This window comes from Vanessa atalanta, chromosome 29 (assembly GCF_905147765.1).
Source record: "Vanessa atalanta chromosome 29, ilVanAtal1.2, whole genome shotgun sequence".
In the NCBI taxonomy this organism is placed as follows: domain Eukaryota; kingdom Metazoa; phylum Arthropoda; class Insecta; order Lepidoptera; family Nymphalidae; genus Vanessa; species Vanessa atalanta.
Genome location: NC_061899.1, coordinates 3,550,796 through 3,571,760, shown reverse-complemented (window position 1 = coordinate 3,571,760; position 20,965 = coordinate 3,550,796). Strand labels below are relative to the sequence as shown.

Below are 20,965 nucleotides of genomic sequence, written 5' to 3'. Positions count from 1 at the left end.
CCAGCGTTGAGTTTAACAAAACACGGACATCTTGTGAAGTAGATGTGCGTGTTTGTTAAGATTTTCATAAGCCTTATACATTTTACTCCAAAATAGTCGTAAACGGGATATAAAAGAATTAATTTGATTGGCTTTATATTATTTTCCTTATGCAGTCTAAAATAAAAAATAAAAAACTATTCATCGTGTTTTGTTTATTTTTATACCCTTTTTCTATCTAAGTAATCATATTTTAGATCTAATTTATACGTATATTACAGAGCTGGAAAGTAGGGTTTATTCCAGGATACAGAGGCTGCAAAATACTACGCCGATTATGGTCGAATCGTGCACAATTGGATAGGCGAGAAGAATCTCTTTCAAAAACCTTTTTAAGGGCCCTTCTTGTGCTTAAGGCTAGTTGGAAACTTTGTATATACGCGTTAATCTCAAGAACTAGCAGATTGATTTCAATAATCACTTTTGTGACAGATATTCTGTATATTAAGGAACGTTGTTGAATCTATTTAATTTACGAACATAGTATAAAAGGCGATGACATTATACGTTTTCATTCAACTTCATTGCAACAGATAATGAAAAACAATTTATTTTTTTTGTTTTTATTTTACACATGCCGCCATTTTACCTACTTTGCGTATTTAATACATTTGTCTTACCGTCTCATGAATAAACATTCATTAAACATCATGGCGACTTACATTAAATTTTAATATCCATTGCAGTGAGTACATTATATGTTTAAACAGTAAATAAGAACGTGTTCAACGTAAAAGAGATCGTTTTAAAGGGATAATTTCTTCGCTTCATCTTTTTCCGCTGCGAAAACGGAACATTGTCTCTCGGATATGAGACGGGGCCAGCGAGTCAACGCATATTGCGTCCCACACAAGTGCCCGTCCTCGTTCCCAGGGAACCAATGTCAGTCCATCAGGTCTCTTACCATCATCACGACTAATTCCACGAGCCTCAGTAAGAGCAGTAATAAAATCAATTATTGTATTCAATTATCTATGTAAATGATTTTTATGAAAACAGTAACTACTGAATTTCTTGTCGGTTCACGTTTCATACATTCCGGAACCGGTGGTAGATTTAGGTTTAATTTAATCAAAATTGTGATTCAAACGTTCTCAAATGAACATATTATGTAATAAAGTATATTTTGATTTTGATTATAATAATACTAAGTAATCTTAAAAGATATGCGTGTATTACAATAAAAATTGGTAAAGTTTACGCTCTAGTTGCTAACTAGACGTTAAATACAGTATCCTCCTTGACTTCAACGTAGTTGGATAAAATATATTACGTATGTTAAGCGCGTGCTAGAGACTATCGCCCTTGGAGGATATATATTATCATATACAAACAGATGTCAGCAGATATTTTTTTATATGTATAAGTGTGTGTTTTGCTATGTATATAAAAATCAAGCTTATAATTAAACTGTCTATATTTCACGAAATTATATTTTTGTTAAGTCCTGATCCATTTTGACCAAAGCGGTAAATTCTGGCGAGATTAGTCAAATACGGAGGTATGTGTGTGCAAACACAGGACCTCAATCTGTTTTGTAACTCGATTTTTTTTTAAATACTGGACAACATCACATACATTACTCTGATCCCAATGTAAGTAGCTAAAGCACTGTTATGGAAATCAGAAGTAACGACGGTACTACAAACACCCAGACCCAAGACAACATAGAAAAATAATGAAATTTTTCTACATCGACTCGGCTGGGAATCGAACCCGGGACCTTAGTCTACTCGACCACGGAGGTCGTTTAACTCTCATAATCCTATGTTACAGCAAAATCGATACGACCGGCAAGAGTTCAGTTTCACCAATGGATTGACAAGATTTCCAAGGCATGGCATTGTACAGACTTCCAGTGAAGTTATTTCGGTTAGATCATAACAAAGGTTGCTAACAAATATTTATTGTGGGTTGATATCAAATCAAATCAAATAAAAAAATTATAAATCATTATTATGGACCCATGCAGTATAATACTCCACAATACTGATTTATCGACACACAACATTTATCAAAGATCTAATTGCAATAGTCCCACAGAACTTCAAGATAGTGTGGCATATCGATAGTCTATCGATAGTTAAGGTGTTAGACATAGTATCGATAGTCTATCGATAGTATTGTCACCGATAGTATCGATAGGTCCCCATAAGCAATACTATTTATAGTATTACTTTTAACCTAAACTATCGATAGTCCGAAACTATCGATACTATCGATAGTATTGATCAATACGATAGATATATTTACGAATAGTTTTCGAGGTCATCTATCGAAAGTTCTGCAAGGCTGCTTCAAGACATTTGTTGATATTCTACCGTCAAGCAGGAATACTTAGTATTATTTGTGTTCCGGTTTAAAGGGCGAATAAATTATTACAGGTACGTCTGACATAGCATCTTAGTTCCCAAGGTTAATATTTCTTATATTACCAATGTCTATCGGAGGCGGTGACTACTTACCATCAGATGCCCCACCTGCCTATTTGCATACAAAATAAAAATACTCAAATTAATCTCCATCAGTGGTACTTACTCGGGTTTGAATCAACGATATTCCTTTAAATATCGCGTAAATTAATATCCTCTTTAGTTTAAAGTTGGTTAATTTAGTATCCCACGACATAAAATTATTATTTTCCCACAATTTACTTAACAATTGCTCCGATTTCCTTATGGTTCTTAAATGCTACGACGAAAGAATGCGTGTAACAATATTCAAATATAGAACACGGTAAAAAAAATAATTATGTCAACCTTTTTGAGTAAAGTTGACAACTTTTGTAACGTCAAAAATATCGGTGACAAAGGACATGTCTGTCATTTGTCAATACTACCGATAGATTTTGTTACTGCAAGAAATACTAATCATATCCTCATATCACCTATGCGCCACCAATCTTGGGAACTAAGATGTCAATGGTACCTGTATTTACACTGGCTCACTCGCCCTTCAAATCGAAACAACAATATTTCGTATTGACATTTTGCGGTAGAATATTTGATGTGTTCCTATCTACCTACGAGCTTCAAGACTTTTTTGGGTTTAAAATTTTTAACATGTAATATATGTTTTTAGACACTACTATTTAATAATCTGCCCGTGTGTGTTGCCTGCTTTAAATTAAAACTTAACAATAAAATTCAGATGGGATTACATTGAAACTGCACAGAGGAGGTATTCTGTAACAAGAAACTCGCTTCACACCGTAGAACGCAATCGTGAATTATCAGAATGTGACAAACGACAATGATTATAATAATTACCAAATTTATAGAATACACGTATCAATATGGCGGTTGTCGTTGCACGACTACTATAGATAAACCAAAATTAAATAACGACACAAAAAAAACTGTTGTATAAAAATGCCTGGCAACACCTGATTGAATTAAAACAGCTGATGACGCATTGCAAATATTTAAATACTAATAATTACAATTAATCAAACGAAAAAAAAATGTATTCGAGTAGGCTTTTATAAGTAATTTTGATCGATTACGGAACTGTATTATTAAATCTAAAGTTTTGATGTAATTAATTCATTCTTGAAGTTTATACTTTAAATATTGTATTCTTGTCGTCGCTCTACCGCCATGATTTATCCAATAATTATTTATAGATAGGTACTTAATTTACATATAAATATTCAAGTCTTTTGTCGTATGTAAATATTATAATTTAATATGTTAATTCAACTGACAAATACTTACCTTTTATTTAAATATTAAATGATTTTAAATGAAGGTAAATAATAAAAGTAATAATTATATTTGAAAATGGAACGTTATTAAATTCATTCGTTCGTTTTGTCAATGTCAATAGCCTAAGTCTTTTTTTCTTTTGTTTAATTTTTTATATTTTACATAAGTTTTACCTACGATCATTAAAATCAAATATATCTACTAAAATAAATACCAATTAAATTGCTATTTAAGTAGGTAAATACCAACTGTGTTTGACATCATGTTACGAAAAAAAAAATCGAAGGCAAAGGTATTACTTAATAAAAAAAAAAAACGTTAAGCATGAATTTAGTTATTAATTTGATTGATTTAATTTTTAAAAAAAAAGTTGCTCAATTCCTTGCCGGTTCTTCGAAGTAGATTCTACGTTCGAAAGCATACAATTAAACACTGTAATTATGTTTGATAGGTATATTGAGAAAAAAAGAACATATTTATTGATTACTTTTCGACGTAGCGTTTCGTGATTGGCGCCAATCGAAATCTTACCATTATAAAAGACTTATTTGTTTGTTACGCTTTTAATTCTAAATTATTCAACGTATATTTTCTATACACGTTGTCAGTAATACGGAAAAAAAACAAAGAATACCCGATACATGCCTCACACGATAGCGAAGTCGCCCACACACTAGTTTTTAATGACGTTCAATAAGGTGTACGTAAACGTACCTTCCGCATATACAGAGGAAGTGTATCATTAAACTTTTACACCTTACATCGAAACCTTTTGATTTCAAAACGTCGTTTGACATTTCAGTTTTTATGTCACTTGTGATATTTTATTAACTTTCGCCAATGTGTGTTATTATTTTTCATATAATGTCTTTGTTGCGTCATACGTAATACCTACTATTAAAATATTCGAAAGATTTTTTTTAATAAGATACTACATTTGGTCCATTTTACTTATAACGGTAAAGATACGTTCCCGATTTTATTTCGATCCAGACCGAACCGCAACTGTAATCGGCTGAATGGCAAGAATTACGGTTCGATTCGATTCCGATAAGCTGTCAATTTATTACTTTCCGCAAGATGCCCTTTGATTTTTTTATATGTCTGACAAAGACAAAGACTGTCCAAGTAGACGACGCGTCGAAAAAAAAGTTTCACTTTTTTTTTATGATATCGGTAAGTGGACGATTAAATAGGTCACCTGATGGTAAGTGGTCACTACTGCCCATAGACAATGGCGCTGTAAGAAATATTAACCATTAGATCGCCAATGCGCCACCAACCTTGGGAACTAAGAAGTTATATCCCTTGTGCCTGTAGTTACACTGGTTCACTCACCCTTCAAACCGGAACACAACAATACTGAGTACTGCTGTTTGGCGGTAGAATATCTGATGAGTGGGTGGTACCTACCCAGACGGGCTTGCACAAAGCCCTACCACCAAATGTAGTGATCAACTCTTTGCCACTGAGAGTACACTCAGACTGGTATAATAGAATGAAATTTAGCGATATCGATTCACTTAGACGATAAAGTCGACCCGTTTATTTTAGTCCTTTTGTAGTACATCCTATTTTATATAAATTTTTTTTTACATTAGCAGCCTGTAAATTTCCCACTGCTGGGCTAAGGCCTCCTCTCCCTTGAGGAGAAGGTTTGGAGCATATTCCACCACACTGCTCCATTGCGGGTTGGTGGAATACACATGTGGCAGAATTTCGTTGAAATTAGACACATGCAGGTTTCCTCACGATGTTTACCTTCATCGCCGAGCACGAGATGAATTATAAACACAAATTAAGCACATGAAAATTCAATGGTGCCCAGGCAGGGTTTGAACCCGAAATCATCGGTTAAGGTGCACGCGTTCTAACCACTGGGCCATCTCAATCTAAGATATATCAAATTCATATGAAATATTTATTGGTACTCCTTGGGCAGATCAACGCCGTGACGGCAAACTGCACGACGATCTCTTAAACCGATATGGTCCATCTCCCAAATAACACGGTGTTTACCCAACTTCGGACCATATTAACCAATAAATATCCATCCCTTATAATTCACATCGTTGATGTCACCGAACTTGGGTAATCAGATGTTATGTCCCTTGTGGCTGTAGTTAGCCAATAACCTTGAATATTACAATCACAGCACATATGTTAAAGAGATATATCTCTTTATTACGTGCGATCGACCGGAAGAAGACAAGAGGATACGACAATGTCTCGGTAAAGTTTTTTTCCGTTAAGTAAACACGTCATATGCCATCAATTATGAAACGGATTTCCAGTGTGGATTAATTGAACGTACTGTGTACTAAGATAGCCGAGCCAATATGGTCCGTTTTGAGACGTCATAACATACATATATAATTGTATTTAACTAACATGACTGTATTTTTAGACGTTGAAAAAGAGTAACTACTGAGTTTCTCGGCGGTTCTTCTCGGTAGAATCTCCATTCCGAACCGTTGGTAGCTTCACTTAATATAGTCTGTTAAATGACGATTCAAAAGTGCTTGTAAAAGCCTACTTGAATGAAGTATATTTTGATTTTGATTTTTGATTGCGGGTTCAAACTCACGCAAGCACCTATAAAATTTTCATCGTAGAATTTATTAACTAACATTAATTATGTACAAATAAGAATAAAAATATTTACTGTACAAAATCATGACCGCGTGGAATGGTGGCGAGAATTCTAGTAAATTTATTTTAGTTACTTGTAAATACATATTGCGATCCTTTTTTTAATTTAATATATATAAGCGGATTTGAAATAAGCTACGATTAGTGGTCACCACAGCATTGGCACGCTTAAACAATTATTTGTGATACTTTTTACTTTTTGTATCCTGTCATAATCGTTAAAGCCTACGTCGAATATCACTGTATTGTAATACCAACTTTAAATCTATGACTATTAAAATCAATACCGCACAGCACTATCTGATTTATGAAAATTGGGTTCTGTAGCTAATTTCGAGTTTATTCTCAGAGAATACCAGGTCTATGAACTCCATTCGACTTTAATATCAATGCAGTGACGTTATAGCTGACGTGCTTTGGTTTATGTTAGGGAATACCACGTTCAGTTCGCTAATACTACAATTACATTACACACACACACACACATAAACTTTTTTTTCTGAAATAATTGTTAATAGTCGAAGCAAGAAATAAAATATTTTTTTTTATTTTATTATTCATTTTGTTTAATTTTGAAAACGATTATTGTTAACAAAAAGTTGTATATTTGTATATAATTGTGTGTTATTAAATCAATTATGAATATGAACCACGTTTCGAGTGGACAGAGGCCCGATTTTTTCCTGACGTAACGTCACACGTCTTATGCCGAGGTACGCCTCCGCCTCGGCTTTACAACAATGTATGCTAAATACGCAATTAAATATAATTATAAGTACGAAAGTATCTCTGTCTATCTGTCTGTTACGCTTTCACGATCAAACCACAGAAGCGAATTTGATAAAAAATTTACGAAACAATCTCGATCTCAAAAGGACAAACATAAAACTATACTTTTGAATACCTAGAGATGTTTTCATCATTAAGTACGAGATGAACAAAAAGGGGGCTCTAAGTATTCAGTGGTGATTGTTTGGACCTGCAATTTTTGCTTATTATACATAGGTACATATAACATATTTTTTTCTGATTGACATTGCTCTTTGTATGACTGCCGTTTAAGGTTCAAGTAAGATTAAATTTAACAAGTCAGGGCCTGAAGAGACAGAGAGGGTACCACCGGTTGTTCCGGGCACCGGTAAGTCCAACCCCCTCCCCACTTCATGTGGGAGAAATGCATAGCAGGTTAACCCAGCGAGAGATAAAATTTGCAAGGGTGTAAAAACCCGGGCGTCTTGCATTCTATATGAGATGACCTGAAAGGTATATTAAAATTGTTTCGTTGGTCAGGTGAGATCGTCAGTAGTCTGCACCTGAGCGAATTGGTTTTGATTCCGATACGATTCTCGAAAACCTAGTTCTTTAGAGCTATTCTATTAACACAGAAAAATACTTCACGACGATAACTTTTTTTTTTCTAAAATGAGTTTATCAATAAAATCCGCATTCCGATGTCACTGTTCTCCTCGAATAATGGTAAAAATTAAAATTCAAAATCCTACGCATAATAATGCTTAAAGCTTATAATAAATTATACAATTTAATAAATTTTATAACTAAGTTTATAGTAAAAAAAAAAAAAAAACAATCCGACATTCTTGTAAAACTCGCTCTACTAATTAATTTAAAGTTACATCATTTATAGAATATTTTAAAACGTTACGGAATGAAACTGATGCGATTTCTTTTAGAATAAACGAGGAGAGAGATCTTAGGTATCATTCATAATACGGTACATAGTTTGACACATAATTTAACAACAATAAAACCGTGCTGTACTTATAGTTTAATCAATTGAAGAGTCAATGGTTGTACGTTACCCTCTAAAAATGTTGGGACACTTTTAGACAATGGATGTTTATCGTATATCAAAAGGTCTCTGATTGGAAGCAATGCTAAACAACGCTTTTAGCACAGATGTCCGTGTTGATGGAGGTGGACTCTTTCGGCTTACTCGATATATTCGAGGAGTTCAAAGTCAAGTATTTAGGTTACGGTTTTGTATCATTGTGTAATAAAAAGGGTCCTTGCCATCATCGATGTTCTTGCTCCTATTACCTTATTAAGACCCGTGGAATTAGAGATGATACAAGATCTGATGGACTGATATTGTTAACTGGGTGCAACGAAAGGCTTTTGTGTAGTTATCTACCTACCTAACCTGCATATCAGAAGAACAGTTTTAAGGACCGAAGCCGCCGCTGAATAAGCTGAAACGAACTAACAATGCAAATATTGTATAATTCTTGGTGGTAGGGCTTTGTGCAAGGCCGTCTGGGTAGGTACCGACCACTCATCAGATATTCTACCGCCAAACAGCAGTACTTAGTATTGTTGTGTTCCGGTTTGAAGGGTGAGTGAGCCAGTGTAACTACAGGCATAAGGGACATAAAATCTTACTTCCCGAGGTTGGTGGCGCATTGGTGATGTAAACAATGGTTAATATTTCTTACAACGCCATTGTCTATGGTGGTGACCACTTACCATCAGGTGACCCGTTTGATCGTCCGCCTATAAATATCATAAAAAATATATATTCGTTTGTAATACCAAATTAAGTCTTTGTCCCATTTGTAATTCAAACACGTTCACGTTCACCTTGGAATAAAAGCGCAAAAACCTTTATTAAACGTATAAAACTTCGTCTTATTGTCCCCTCTGGTGACAGGAGTTCATTTTTCGCCCTGACTGAACCGTAATAATTATTATTACATATATCTAGTTCAGTTAACTATCCGAGTTTATGTTGAATTCAAGTTACTAATCCAACAAGTACTAACTAATAAATCAAACATTGTGAACTAAACGGTTAAAGTGTTTGTTTATTTTAAATATGACATCATAGTTATTATGACTTAAAAAAATGGAAAATAGCTTAATGTACTGTAATCTACACATATAAATAAATTTAAAGCGAAAATAAACATTTTTTTTATCTCTGTTTTTTTTTTGTTCGGTTATCGGGGATAATCTTGAAAACGGCATATTATTATTTTTTTTTTTTTTTTAATTACTGCTTAAGGTCGGATTATCCATTAGGCATAGCAATTGGCTAGGGTCCGCGAAACGGGTGGTGCCCAAAATTGGGTAACGAAACTATTGAAGCCAAATATTTCTTTATTTAAATAGTATGATGGTATATATTCACTTCGTGGTAGAAAAGTAGGAACTTAGAAAAGGGTAGATGGGGCCCCGTGCTAGCTAAGTACTTGATTATTTTAAGATTTATGACAAAAACGGAAAACCACGCTGGCGATGTTGCTAGTATTGAATAAATTACTTCATATACTATGACATATAACGTATAAAGAGGTAAGTATACTTACTTAGTAACTAAGTATGTTGATTTTGTCTTTTTAGGGTTCCGTATAGGAAATAGGAACCGCTATATAAGCTGTGAACAAAATCAAACCTCTAAGTTTACGCAATTAAAATATGTAGTCTTTTTAAATCTCATTTCTCATTAAATCACAAAAGGAATCAAAACCTACTTCCGGTTGACCTTGAATCGTGAAATTTAGCAAGAAGGAATACCTTGTACCTCAAGTACCTATAGGAAAAACAAATATTGTTACAGAAACTATTTGTCTATATGTTTAGTGGTACGGAACCCTCAGTGCGCGAGTCCGAATCGCACTTACCTGGTTTTTTACTAACACACTACAAAATCAACATACTTCATTGAAGTTCGCTTTTATAAGCACTTTTGAATTGTCATTTTAAAAGGTGGAATTTGTTGTCGGTTCATCTCGATGTAATTTACATTATGATTCGTAGTTTTAAATTGAATATGACGATTCTATTGGAATATTTTTTTATGATAGACGTAGGCGGACCGGCGTTTGGGCCACCTTTTGCGGTCACTGCTATATAGGCGCTCAAAAAAAAAAAAACAAAATCAAAATATACTTTATTCAAGTAGGCAGGTCATTTAACAAACTATTTAAAGTGAAGCTACCACCGGTTCGGAATGCAAATTCTACCGAGAAGAACCGGCAAAAAACTCAGTAGTTACTCTTTATCTCTGTAAGAAATATTCTACAATCCTTACAACACCAACACGTCACCAACACTGGGGGTTAATTTGTTACGTCCCTTGTGCCTGTAGTTACATTGGCTGCCTCGCCCTTCAAACCGTAACACAAAAATACGTATCGTTGTTTGTCTGTAGGTAGGCTTGCACAAAACTCAACCACAAGTAAAGAAATTTTAAGAGCCCGTTTAAATCTATATACAGGGTTATTGGCACTTCAAGGTATTCCCGTAAGGAGGTGATAGGGGTGATTATTAGCAATAATTTTAACCCCCATATGCATGATGCAAAAGTGAAGTGTATTGAATTATTGATACTTTTTTTTAAAATAAATGTTTGAAGTTGCATTTTTGACTTATTTTGAAAAAAATCTAAAAAACGTGATAATTCAATAGTGGTTCACTTTTGAATCATGCATATGGGAGTTAAAATTATCACAAATAGTCACCTCTATCACCTCCCAACGGGAATTCGTCGAATTAACAATAACCCTGTATATATAATAGCGAAATACCACTCACTGATTAATCACGAAATCTCAGAAATTATAACACCTACAAACTTGAAATTTTCCAAATAGGTTCCTTATAGGGATTTTACTAAACTCCACCCCCCAAAAACGGGGATTGGAAGTTTGTTTTATAAATTTTGCGCGGCTAAACCCGCACTCTCAGCTAAAGCAGCATAATTTAATTTAATCTTACGTTCTTTAGTGGCGAAAAATACGTCCATGTTGAATAGTGTAACTTTTTTCTTTAAATTAATAGGATGTAATCAAATCATTTAATGTTAAGCAATTCTGAAGGTTATAGTTTGATGAATGGATTAAAAAGCGGTTGCGTCACGAGCGATGTGTGTCATGACCATTATTTATGTAACACGACTTCTGGGAACTATTTTGCACAATTTTTCTTTTAAATTTTACGCGTAATCTCTGTGAACATGCTCGGTGCCTATTGTACTCAATATTCATTGGTATAACAAGCTTCCGGCAGTGAATACACGTAACTATATCAACATGGGTGTCGGTAGAGCCAAACGATTTTTTATTGCGGTCACTGTCTGATTGCATAGGATTGAAAGAGAGGCGAGATTATGCGACATTTCAGGCTAAATATATTATGAAGCAATTAATCATTTAAAATATAAAAAAAGAAAGAAATGTTTATTAGGACTCGAAAATAAAACATATTAACTAATTATAACTATTAATTTAATCTTCAAAAAGAACAACAACAACAAAACAAAACAATGATTACTTGGTGGTAGGGCTTTGTGTAAGCCCGCCTGGGTAGGTACCACCCACTCATCAGATATTCTACTGCCAAATAACAGTACTCTGTATTGTTGTGTTCCGGTTAGAAGGGTGAGTGAGCCAGTGTAATCACAGGCACAAGAGACATAACAGTTTCCAAGGTTGGTGGCGCATGGGTGATGTAAGGAGTGGTTGATATTTCTTACAGCGCCTTTGTCTATGGGCGGTGGAGATCACTTACTATCAGGTGGCCCATATGCTCGTCCGCCAACCAATGCCATAAAAAAAAGATAGTTAACGTGTCCTAAAGGTGTACCATTCAGCTTCCAAGTTGGGTTCCAAGAACCCAACGCTGATTTTCAATGGTACCCTATTTGGTTGTGACGTTGTTGTTGTTGTGGTTCCATTTTGTTAAATATTCTTAACTGATTCATAAACTTAATAATAGCACATTATAATACTGACATTTAATAATAAAAATAATATGTAAACGAAAGTATCAAAGGTTGTATAGTACGACACGACTCAGATGTAGCATTGCCGAAATTCGTAAAACCGATCACATCCGAATTATGTGCGTCTTCAAAATCATCGAACTATTTATTTCTTATGTGAAAATGATCTGGACGTTTGCGTAAACAAACGTTATATATAGCACATTTAAATATTGTCATTTAATAATAATAGTATTTATTAATACAACTAACATTACCATAATTGTACTTAACATATATCACTTCGTAAAGTGTATAGTGAATAGCGGACTTTATGATTTAAAACCGACATAGAATCCATCCGTTGCTGTCGGTTACATATGATGCTTGGAATTTATTTAGTCGTTCATTAACTATCCACTCACGTCTGCTTGTGTTTATAGATGGACATCAAACAGACGTATGTTTGTTGTGATAATATAGTAAATAACTATATATCATGTAGCAGTAAGTAATTTATGATTTTTTTATCTATATTTTGAGATTCTGAGAGTTCTTAAGATTTGAGGCGAGTTTCTGGATCGGTTAATCCATCCGTAGCGAACTCGCTCGTCAACTCTTCATGGACCAGCTTGTGAGACGACTAAAACGTCATCACATCTCAGAGCTAGAAGACCGGCAGTAGCTCTGAGCAACAGATGAACCAATGGGAAGCTCCGCATGACAGCTCACTGAACAGATTTGCTCATAGCTTTAGAGGTGATTGCAAATAAAATCGGCAAAAGGAAGTTTGTGGATCGTCTTCTGTTATCGTCTGCGTGTGACGGGGAGATGTTTTAGGTACTCTATGTCCTTTATTGTACCAATGAACACATGTAGCTTATATCTTTTTAAGAATAAAAGGTTATTCTATCCTGATAAAATTAGGATTTTCATAGAGTGCAATTTTAAAACGTAATAAGTTGAGAAAACTGTCGAGCTAATTCGTTTCTTACGATAGCCTGTACGAGATATGTTTATTGTAGTGGCTTGGTGCTTTGTGCAAGTCCTTTTGGGTAAGTAATAACGACTCATCAGTATTGTTGCGTTCCGATTTGAAGGGTGAATGAGCCAGTATAACTACAGGCACAAGGGAGATGATATATCTTAGTTTCCAAGGTTGGTGACGCATTGGCAATGAAAGCAATGGTTAATATTACTTACAGCCCTTGTCTATGGTCGGTGGTGACCACTTATATTATTATAACACGCTATAAAGTAATAATAGTATCTTGCACGTTTATGTTGTATATTTAAGCGAGAATTTTCGTTTAATTTTATATATAATTTATATCTGATTAAATACATACATATAAACGAATCCATGTTAGGTATCAGGTACTGTACATTGATTTATTTCACTGTAATGTTATGTTATATATTACGTTTATATCAGCTATGTACACCCCTACCTCTTTCTACATCTGTTTCTTTCCTCTACCTTAAGGTTGCCTGGAAGGGATCGCTGTTTTAACGATAATCCTCTTGTGCATCTTTCTTAAACGTGATTAAATTATGTGTTTACTGGTGTACAATAAAGAGTATTTTGATTTGGTTTATTTTAAAGTTGTAAATATTTCAAAAAACCAAAAAAGTTCGTGACGACGTTCATCTGCATGTTAAGGTTAGTTAATATATAATTAAATAGAACCGATACTATTGATTATCTTTATATTTAAAAGAGTTGTGATGGTTACAAATGTTGAATATTGAGTTTATTTAACACCGCTGAATTTTAAAGTGCTTAATTTGTGTTTATAATTTACCTCGTGCTTGGAGATGAAGAATGATTCGGGAGGAAATATGTTTAATGCAGCGTTGTATCATTGGCTATTTAGCTCCTAACCTTATCAAAAGGGAGATCTCTAGGCAAATATCAGCGAGATATCGACATTACTTTTTAAATTAAAATTTTATTTTTTTTAAGGTGTTTTTTATAATATTAATTCTACAAAAACAGTTCAGGAGTTTATGGTCAAGGTATAACGATTTCGCAGTTATCTTACGAAATTATTAACTCATGTACAGACACACCCACCATCAAAGTGTGATTCATACTAAAGGAAGGTCAGCAGAAAAAAAAATTATTTTAATTAATTATTGGTTTTAAGATGTATGTTAACTGTCCAACATCTTTGTATAAAAACCCAATCCCTGTATTTAATTCAATATTACTCTGTGGTCTAGAATAATACAAGTCTGCCAATGGAAGGCTGCCCCCTTCTCCCTGTTAAGCTATATAATAAGTAATTTAAGTCATAGGTTTTTGTGATACATTTTTAAACGTATACACATTGATGCGAGGGTCTGAATTTCTAGCTTTCACAGTGGGAAGTTTCCAATACTTGCTTTGTACGGATCTTTTTTTGCGTATCAAATATACACACACAGTAAATAAAGTTTTCTATTATGGTCATCACAGCAGACTGTTTGCTCCTTAGCTTGCAGAGCTGTGAAGCAAATGGCCGGATTGGAACGATTTTGGCGGAAATATGTGAAAATAGCTGATGGTGTCTATCGGCTGTCAGCTGTCGTCTTCCGTCACCGACATCGGATCGGATAATGTGAAAACGCTCTTAGACGGGCACAAAGCCCTAGTTAAAAGTTAAAATTTCGAGTACTTTTTAATATTTATTTTAGTAAATTTAGTAGTTATTTTTATTTTTTTAAGTGCAGTCCGATTGTTACTAAAGTATTATATTTTCGCTACAGTACGTACATATATAAGTGTTAGAGTTACCTATCATTAAGGCGTTGTCTGTATTGCACGGACCTCCATTCGTTCTTGACCGCGGGTCACGGTTTTACTTTCTCGTTCACCCGTGGAACGGTACGAAACGTTTGAGCAAGAGGAAAAACCGAACGTTAAAAGTGTAATTATATTGTCACACCGAGATATAACATACTAGTTCCAAGTGTATATATTTATGACATAAACATATATATATATATAAGCGAAATACCTCTCACTGATTAATCATGAAATCTCAGAAACCACAACACCTACGAACTTGAAATTTAGCAGATAGGTTCCTTATAGGATGTACACATCAACTAAGATCAACGATTTTACGAAACTCAACCCTTAAGGGGGTAAAATGGGGGTTGAAAGTTTGTGTTCTATAAATGTCGCGTGTGTAAAGCCGCAAGTTCAGTTAGTATTTGTATAATCTTTTATGGTATATGTGACAAGCGAGCTGGAGGCTCATCTGATGGAAGGTGACTACGGAACATGGATGAAGCTTTGCAGGCTTTGAAGGCGCGTTGGCGGTCTCTAAGGCGGTCATAAGACTCTTTTCTTAAAGGTTCCCAAGTCAAAAGCTATTTCCAGACGGATTGTGGGAGGCTGTTCGGGCGGATCAGGGCTCTAGCCCAGCGAGCCCTGACCGCCCGATGGCAGGAGGATCTGGGGTCACCCACGGTGGGCCTGGCGACAGTGGAGGCGATCCGGCCCCACTTGAGTCGCTGGGTCGAGAGGAAGAAGGGCAAACTCACCTTCAGGATGACGCAGGTACTTACCGGGCACGGATGCTTCGGTAGGTACCTGGACGGGATAGCGCGGCGGGAGGTGTCACCCTCCTGCCACGAGTGTGGTGCGCCAGTCGACACGGCGCACCAAACCCTGAGTGAGTGTGCTGCGTGGGGGCCCCAGAGGCACACCCTTGCGGCGACTATGGGCGGAGACCTCTCGCTGCCGAGCATCGTCAACGGAATGCTCGGTAGCGAGACGTGTCGGTCAAGCGATCCCGTGGCGCCCGCCGAAAGACGGAGAGGGTACCGCTGGTATTTAGTGGGTAAACCCGGCGTACCTGGGCGCACTCGGCGTCCAGGGCTCCGGGGAGTCCCACCCCCCCACCTTCCATCAAGTGGGGGAAGCGCGTAACGCGTTTTTCCAGCGAGAAAAAAAAAAAAGGCTGTTCGTAACTGTTGGCTAATACTAACAGTGTCCAAATAATTTATATCCGTCTGTATGTCATTTGTAGCTTTTCTAGTTTAGACTAATATTATAAATACGAAACTAACCCTTGCTGTCTGTCTATCTCTTTCGCTTTACCCTTTCGCGACCATATTGAACTGATTTTTCTTAATCTTGGTATTAAAGTAAGAGGGAATCCTAAGGATAAACAAAAGGAGGCAAAAACCAACCGACCAACCGCTACAACGCGAACGAAGCCGCGGACGACAACTACTTTTAAATAAATAAAGTAACTGAACTTATTTTAATACATTTTACATTTTTACATTAGCAGCCTCTAAATTTCCCACTGCTGGGCTAAGGCCTCCTCTCCCTTTGAGGAGAAGGTTTGGAATATGTGGCAGAATTTCGTTGAAATTAGACACATGCAGGTTTCCTCACGATGTTTTCCTTCACCGCCGAGCACGAGATGAATTATAAACACAAATTAAGCACATGAAAATTCAGTGGTGCCTGCCTGGATTTGAACCCGAAATCATCGGTTAGAACGCGTGCATCTTAAAATAATAGTGTGATAATAATTAATTTAAAAAAAGACACCTCCAAGATCCGTCAAATAGCAAGTATTTACTTAATCCGTTGCAATTTACGAAATGAAACATTAAACGAGCACAATTTTTCCATTATTACGTAAATACTATAATTGTTATGGAACAGCAGCAAATTTAATTGCCATCTTTATGTAATTGCATAAATAATTCTATTGATATAATATTCTAACAAGTTAACTACAGTTTTAAAGATTAAAATTGTCTTTTAATATAACTACTTTATTTATTTTCTTTACTGTTTTTTGCGGCGCTGTTAGAATAAATATATCTACCATCCCTTAATTCACCAATGCGCTACTAGCCTTGGGAACTAAGATGTTATGTCCCTTGTGCGAATTACACTGACTCACTCACCCGGCAGAATATCTGATGAGTGGGTGGTACCTATTTAGATAGGTTTGCACAAAGCCCTACCTAGCGATAGTGACTAGCTAAGCGTTCTGGAGATATAGTGAACAAGCGTACATGCAGATACAAGTATAACAGTCTCTTAATTTTATAATCGGAGCGGTAATTCGAAACGACCGGAAATAGTTGAAGCGCAGAACAGCTGTACGTGCTTCTCGATAAGAGATGCTGGATGGAAATGATCTCTTTCTGCGAAAGTGTCAAGTCGATGAAGGAGGCGTAGCTGGACTGAAGTGCCTTCGATGACTTAATTCGCAGAAGAAGACCGGGACGAAGGCGTTGGTGCTATGCGCCGTAAGCGTCGCCATAAGTAGGAGAGAGTTCTATGAACCCCAAAAATCACCGCCAACCGGAACCAAAGTTGGTATTCCGGCGCACTTAGCATTCGTGAGTCCCACATACCCCCATTCCATGTAGGGGAAACGCAAAAATGCGTTTATCAAGCAAACAAAAACTGTCTGTAACACGTGCATTTTGAGACAAGCGAGTTTAAACAATGTAATCATTCAAACATCCATTCCCTACTTTAAAATATTGGACAGAAAAACAATGACAGCTTGAAACAACATTCTTCGAATGATACAAATAAAAATATATTTATCTATCATATACCAATCTAGGGTGTAAAGTTAAGCCTTACCATACACAGTCTATGGAGTTTTATAATTGATCTGTTATATTATGCAATACGAACAGATGTTGTTTAATACATCTTAATTTTTTTTTAATAATTGTAAAAATGCTCTATTATAAAGAATTACTAATATCCCTATTGACCCCATAAATAAGCTTAAAGGAGGTCAGGATCAGTCCTTAGATTGTACATCGCTAGGCGGCCCTTAAACCGATAACTACGACGATAAACAAAATGTCATTTTTGACGAATCCGTTAATAAGTTTTTCCAAATATTGACCAATGATATTGCGTCAATTCAATATATATAATAGACAACCTTTCCTTTGAGACAGTTCAATCACTTAAGTCCGTCTGTATATATGTTTAAAAAGCACAGTTATTCATAAATTAAAATATACCAATGCGCCACCAACCTTGGGAACTAAGATGTTATGCCCCTTGTGTCTGTACACTGGCTCACTCAGCCTTCAAAACAGAACACAACAATATTGAGTACTGTTGTTTGGCGGTAGAATATCTGATGAGTGGGTAATGTATACGGATGTCTAGTCATGGCGGGAAAATGGATCCCTAGGATATATTTTTCATTGCGCATCGATTAAAATATTAAGCATTTGTAATTATTATGTAATTATGTACGAAATATTAGGAAACATCGTATTATTTCCGAGTTGAAGACAATTTAGTACCTTTTTAAACACGTTTTTCGTTTTCGAATTTGTGCTAATTAGATTGTATATTACGTAACTATGTAACGTAATTAGAAGACATTGTTCACGTAATTGGAGAAATAAGACGCTAATTGAATGAGTTGCGCTTGAATTCGTCTATAATTTTAAATTTTGATAATAAAGAACAAAACAAAGACTGGAAGACGAGTAAATAACCTGTATATACGTACAATTATAATTTAATTTTAGTATAATTTAAATATATATGAGAGCCGAGATGGCCCAGTGGTTAGAACGTGTGCATCTTAACCGATGATTGCGGGTTGAAATCCAGGCAAGCACCACTGAATTTTCATGTGCTTAATTTGTGTTTATAATTCATCTCGTGCTCGGCGGTGAAGGAAAACATCGTAAGGAAACCTGCATGTGTCTAATTTCAACGAAATTCTGCCACATGTGTATTCCACCAACCCGCATTGGAGCAGCGTGGTGGAATATGCTCCAAACCTTCTCCTCAAAGGGAGAGGAGGCCTTAGCCCAGCAGTGGGAAATTTACAGGCTGCTAATCATGTATGTATGTAATGTAAATATGTTAAATTTTATTAAAGACACAAAGCACAACGAGCAATTCAATTATTCTTTATAAATCATTTTGTATTGTAAATTAATACTAAAATGATAATTACTATTAATACTACTACTACAATACTACTACATTGTATTGAAACTATATTCTCACAAGATTAAGTACTTAATCAATTCAAATTATATTCAAATAGTTTTTTACAAGTACTGTTCGCAACGAACGTCTATTACATCGAAAAGAACCGTTAACGAAATTCGTTATGTACTTATTTTCATAATTAAACACGTGACCTTGAGGTTCTATGGTTAAGTTAGTGGCATATAAACCGGTGGCTCAACTTATTGTTAATCCATGTCCAAAATATTGTAACATGCGTTTGCGCAAGAAAGTGACCTGCCTTGGAACCATCGCTGAGGAAGTCGGGGCGATAGCGACCGTATAAATTCGTTCGTTTAATTAAAAAAATATATATTATTATTAATAGTATTGTAACTAAATAAATCTACACGCTCATAAGCCATTTTAATAAATTTATTTTCAAAATTGAAATCATTGTTTTTTTTTATATTAAATGTGAAATTATCTTTCTGTTATATTATATCATTATTTAGGTTTAAAAGATAAAAGATCGAGAAAAATATAGATATAGAAAAATCTACATTCCAATGTTTATAAAGTGTAAACAATACTTTACATCATATTCATACAAAACGTGAGTCATAAACGGACACTCTAACGACGGATCGAATAGTTCTCAAAACAATAAATTAATTATTATTAATAAAAAAAAATCTTTGTCAATTTGAAGATGTCATTATAAAAAAAATAAATCTACATTTACTTTGAAATCATATTAACAAAACATACGAAGTTCGTTATACTTTTAGAAAAAGGCTAATTTATTTTTATTAACTTAATATATTTTCAACAAACAACTGTTATTGACAATCGCTCAATATCTTAACTGATTTAGGAGACTTTATCATTATCTAATTAAAACATATATATATATATATATATTTAAGCACTAAACATTATAAAATTACATACAACTTATATATATAAAACTTATATTAAACGATGGAGGGCGTTTCGGAGAAGGTTTTAATACATTATATTATTTTACAAGTATAAAAGCAATTAATATGAATTAAATTTAAAGCGCTTAATTTAAAAACATCTTGTTCTCTTTTATAAAAATTAAAAAAAAAAGAATACTGTCACACGTTCGGTCCTTTCTACCCGAAACTCCGCCTTACGCAACATCCCAATCAGCGTAAACTTATTCGCATATATTTTTAAATTATTAATAACAAATATTTTGTTTACGCAATTTTCAGGGTTAAAGTTTTTTTATGTACCCTCAATACGCATTAATTTATTACAACAAATTATTTTAAGTATAATATTAGATATTTCTAATAATTCTTTTATTTATTAATTATCACGTGTTAATTTTTATACCTTAAAAATTTACACCTTTGCCTATGAAAGCATCACATTTAAATAAAAAAAAAAAAATTGGTACATTAAATTTAAAATTAAAAAACTCACCTATTATAACTGAACTTAAAACACAACACTCACTAAACTCGTTAAAACTCAATTCGATCAACTTAATTCCGTCACACTACTCAACTGCAAGTCTCCGCGTCTGACCGTCGAATGAACGACTCCGCGCTATTGTAAGATAACTCCTATATACCGTCGAGTATAATCAGACAGAGTGACCTCCATATATATAATTAGTCAGTGTTTCAATCTGTTTATAAATACGTATTTAGCGAACATATTTAATTCAGAACGACTTCTAATTCATCTTTCTCAAAATTATAAGCTATGTATCTAAATGTCATTAATAGTAATAATTTAAATTGATTGGAAAGGAAACGACTAAGAATTATTTGCCTATTTGTATAAAGACACTTCTTCTGCGTTAAATAAGAATTACTTTTACTACCCGAGCGTAATGAACCA

At 34.7% G+C, this 20,965-nt stretch overlaps 1 protein-coding gene across 1 annotated transcript in view; it reads right to left on the bottom strand.

Annotated features, from left to right (window-relative positions):
- Positions 1 to 20,664, bottom strand: part of LOC125074968 (putative fatty acyl-CoA reductase CG5065) — a 33,360-nt gene extending 12,696 nt beyond the window's left edge. The window contains exon 1 of the mRNA XM_047686457.1: positions 20,543 to 20,664. The gene's annotated coding sequence lies outside the window, so the exon portion shown is untranslated. The remainder of the gene's footprint in view (positions 1 to 20,542) is intronic.
- Between the last annotated feature and the right edge of the window lie 301 nt (positions 20,665 to 20,965).